The following is a 4919-nucleotide window of genomic DNA, read 5'->3' on the forward strand; positions in this document are numbered from 1 at the left end:
GAACAAAAGAAAGTAAAGATACTGAGTACAAAAAGTACAAGCAACGCAAGCAGACGTTTTATATTTGCAACTATAATTATTTTTATTCGTTGTAACAGAAAAAAGTAACTTGTTATAAGTTTGTTTTTTCAATAAATAACGCATAGTAGAGGCAAGTTACTTTTGAAAAGGATTTTTCTAATCTTAGCGCAACTCAGTGTTTAGTTAGTTATCATTATAATCATAAAAAATTACGATTATCAAATTGTTATCATAAAAAATAATGATAAGAGTAAGAGCACAAGACAACAGATTATGACCAACATAAAAGATTCTTAACTCTTCTATTTCCAGCAGTTTTATCAAAAACTTACAAAAATTAAAAAATTCAAATTAAAAATATCCTAAGCTCAAAAACAATTCAAATTAGTACAAAAGGATAAATATGCATCGCAAAGGTGTCAGTTGCTAAAACAAAATATGTGAAAACTAATATACATAAATATAATGAGATATATGTTTCAACCTTTTAAATGTTGGTCATCCTTAGTGTGATTAACAAAATTACATTTATGTGTATTAGATTTTACATATTTTATTTTAGCAACTGACATTTTTGCAATGCTTATTTGCCCTTTTCAATTAATTTCAAAAATTTTAAATCTGCACTCGACACGACTTTAGATGCAATTCTAAATTCTTTCTTGTCTCTCTTTGATTTTTTTTCTATAACTTGTGCAAAATATAATCAGTAAGACATAGATCTTAGGCAAAAATAAACCTCATCAGATAATCTGCCCTTTATTGAATCCTTTATGGTAATTCAAAAACTTTAAATGACACCAACCTGCAAATATCACTTCAGACATTGTTCAGGAAACGTTGATGCAAGTGAATTATCCATAAAAAAATCACTAATACCCACACTGAAGTTTCTCACGGAACATTTCCTAAAATATCGTCTATTTTAGGATACGCGATAATAGCGTTGTCAGCCTTTGCTCTATCGGAATTTTTGCAACCAGCACTTTCACTTGATGTTTTTCCAGTACAATACACATTCTCTAATCGTTGCGTCCTAACCTAAAAGCGTAACAGTTAATAACCGAGAAACGATTTTTATATATATGTACTAGGTATGGTATATACATAATACGTACGTTAACATAAGTTCACTTAAGCTACGTTTCACTTGACACTCGCAACGTTTATGAAAGCATTTCATCCTTGTTGTTTGTCAAATGTTAAGCAAGAATATTTGTGAGCGTTGTGAGTATCAAATAGAACGCACTCTCACCGATCATCGTGAACGAAACTACTTCGGTTGAAAAAAAAAATCATCAATTGTGATTACTTGCGGTTATCGAAGAGATTTCGCATACATGAGGCAAGTAGAGGAAAAAAATAAGATGAAAAACGATCGAAGTTGTATGGATTTTGACTGTGCAAAGTGAGAAGAATGTACACAATCACTCAATTTCACAATACAGACAATCACAGACAATTACGGCTGCACTGGGCTGCACACAGGATGCAGCAGATGCAGAAACATCACAGACTTTTATGTACTTCTACACAATCGACACTAGTATATGCATGTATATATAGAGACCCTTAGTCCGGATCTACAAGATTTTTGAACCTTAAGCAATGGACGAATCACAGTCGATTATTCTCCTCGCACTCTACTGTAATTGATCAATTTCTTACGGCTTAAGGCTTAAATCATTCATTGTAAATCCGGACTAAAGGCCATGGCACACATAACAGTAATCCTTTCCATAACAGCAATCATCATAAAGCATTGTGTCGACGATTACAGTAATTAGTGCAACTGAATGCAAATCGATTTTCATATTTTCAGTGCTAATAAATAATTTAATTATTTCAAGGTTATTATCGTAACAACAAAGAATTATGTAATTAAAAGATTTAAATTATTTATTAACACGGAAAATATGTGAATTAATTTACTATGTTCGTGTGAAGCAATTGAAAAGCACCCATAAGAACCTTATGTTACGCATTGTCACGTGCAAAAAAAACAGCTTTCTCATTGGATATCGTTTGTCACTTATCACTCATCAGTTATTCAGTATGCAGAAGGCATATGGCGAAGGTTTCCTTTCTCTGTATTTTCTCACTGTCATGACTGTCATAGCTCTATAAAGTATACCTGTTTAGAGTATTGTGAATCGACGCATAACAAAGTGAGATGTTTTCCGTAAGAGAAAGAACTGTTCTATATTTAAAAAACCTATGGGACAAGCAAATAAATTAGATACGATAAAGCAACTAGATTTGTTTTATATTAATTGAAAACCAGTAATAGAAAATTAGAATTGACATTTGATTCTCAGACATAATATAACAATTTACGATTGTGACGTTTGTCCTGAGTGATAATTGAAATGTATTTACAGAAATATTTCTGATATAAAAAAAATGCTGTAAGCTCTTTTAGTCTCCGGTAAATCTGGAAATTATATATAGCATTAAACAATTACGATTTTAAGCATGGATGTGGTTACTACTAGCTTAGAAGCTCTAATACGTGAGTATAATAAGAACTACCCATTGATTTATAATGCTCCTATTTAAATATGTCAAATTTTTAATATTAAGCTTATTTTACTATGATTTTTCTATTATTATACATACATTATCTGTGTACATATATATCTACTTCTCTATTTTATATATAGAGAGATCATCTTTTATATTCATTTCCTAAAAAAGTAGGCAATACTGTAGAAATACAAGACCATATCAACATAAACAATTCAAACTGAATATTATATAGCTTCACGAATATAGTGATCATTCATAAAAGTTATGTATATTTTAAAGCCTCAGTAAATAGATTGAAAGAGAATGGATTGAAATGAATTGGAATGGATTCAGATTTTCAGAAGTATGCATTCACAAACGTTGAAATGAATCCTTTACAATCCCAATGCATTTTTATTTGCATAAAGCATATTTTTATGCTTTTCAATCTAAAAAAAATTTTAGTTCTATAAGTATATCGTGAATACTGCTCAAAATTATCAATAGAAAATGTAGTTTTTTAATCCTATTAAATTTAAAAAAAGTTTTTCTAACCAATTGAACCCCAAAAAGTAGAAATAGATCACAAATGCTACTGAAGTATGCATTCAGATGGATTCAAATGGATTAAAATTTCAATCTATTTTAGTCTATTCTCGTTTACTGAAGAACAGAAAAATATAGTTAATATTTATTGTTAATAAAAATCATGTAAAGTTTGAGAACGTCATAAAATTGATAAGAATTGACTCTTGATTTTTGACAGTAATTTGTTCTTACATTAATACAAGCTTAATGCAAATTTAGTTGTTGAAATTTTGATCGAATTTGCCAGTAATTTATAGGCAAATTGCTAACATTTTGCTAGGTATTTTTCTATTTTTTATCGTGCAATATGGCTTCCTAACTGATAAGATTAAGTTAACAATGCGTTCTGTGTTCTATTTCTTACTTTTTATTTGTTGTCTTTTTCTCTCCTTATGACTCGGTTTTTCATTATTTTGATCAGTTGACTTAATGATGTTTTATACAATGGGCTTCATCCATGACATCATTATAAATGAAGAACACAACTATCGATAAGATGGTCATAGGTCCGGTTTTTCATTATCAGGTTAATTTGTGCTTAGGCTTAACCTGATTGATATTTTATCCATTGAATAAGATAGAATATTCAATATAATAAAAAACCGAACCTATAACTATTGATTGTTTTATCGACAGTCTTGTTTCTTTTGAAGTTTATCAGTTTTTATTTCGGGCGGTAAAAAAATGAAAAAGAACAAGGCTCTAAACACAAGAACATGGACCTATTCAGATAAACTTGTATAGCTGCATGACTATATGCATAAAGGAAAGTATTTCTTTACATCAGGAAACACCTCACCGATCATCTTGACCTTGACATATGTGTTATAGAGGTGAGGGTATATTGAAGATTAACTTTTCCTTAAAATTAATCAGGTTTTTTTTATATAGTTTCTAAGATATTTAAAGTTTAAAGTGTAATTATAATTTTAGTAGTAAATCTTTACCTTTAGAGAGAAAACTCTGATGACTTTGACATTGACATACATTATCAAAGTCATAACTTCATTTCTGAAGTGACCTTCAGAAGATTTTAATTGACGATCACTATTCATTATCAAGTTATTAACAAAGTAAGTTCTATTACATTTAAAAAGTAAACACATGTCCTCTAATCTATTACATTTATAAAGCATATCACATGTCCTCTAAAGAATTTATAAGGAAAAGTTGATCAGTATTAATTTTTCCTCATATATAATATCAGCGAGGTATTCCCTAATGTAAAGATTTATGAAGAAAACTATCCAATTACATTTCTATCGTAAGGACGTAAAATGCGATTGAATAATTTTCTTTTTGCATACGTTCATACGATTATGCAAATCTGATGGGCCTTAACGCGTTACGTTACATTAAATAATAGGAGCCTATTAAGGCTCTGGAAACGAGGTGAAAATTACAAAAAAGTGAACTAACTTATTAAAATATTAATAACTTAATTGGTCAATATCTAGTGAATTTCATCAGTTTTGTAATTTTTATCTTGTTTCAGGAACCGTATAATAGGCTTCCAGATCGTAAACGGAAGCATGTACGTAAACTTACATCAACGCACATAAAAATTCATAACGTAATGTTAAATATTACGTTATGATAAAAACTTCTTTTTCTTCTACTAAATAATTTTTATGAATGATTTCTATGTTTATAATAGAATTTAAATTATTTAATATAATATGTATTTTTATTATTTTGGAAATAAAAAATATAATCATTAATGATAGAACTGTGCGTGCATGCGTGTGTGTATGCATGTGCGCACGCGTGTATTTATGTTTATTGATATATTAATATATATA

Source organism: Trachymyrmex septentrionalis, unplaced genomic scaffold, assembly GCF_001594115.1.
Source record: "Trachymyrmex septentrionalis isolate Tsep2-gDNA-1 unplaced genomic scaffold, Tsep1.0 scaffold7, whole genome shotgun sequence".
NCBI classification, from domain to species: Eukaryota; Metazoa; Arthropoda; class Insecta; order Hymenoptera; family Formicidae; genus Trachymyrmex; species Trachymyrmex septentrionalis.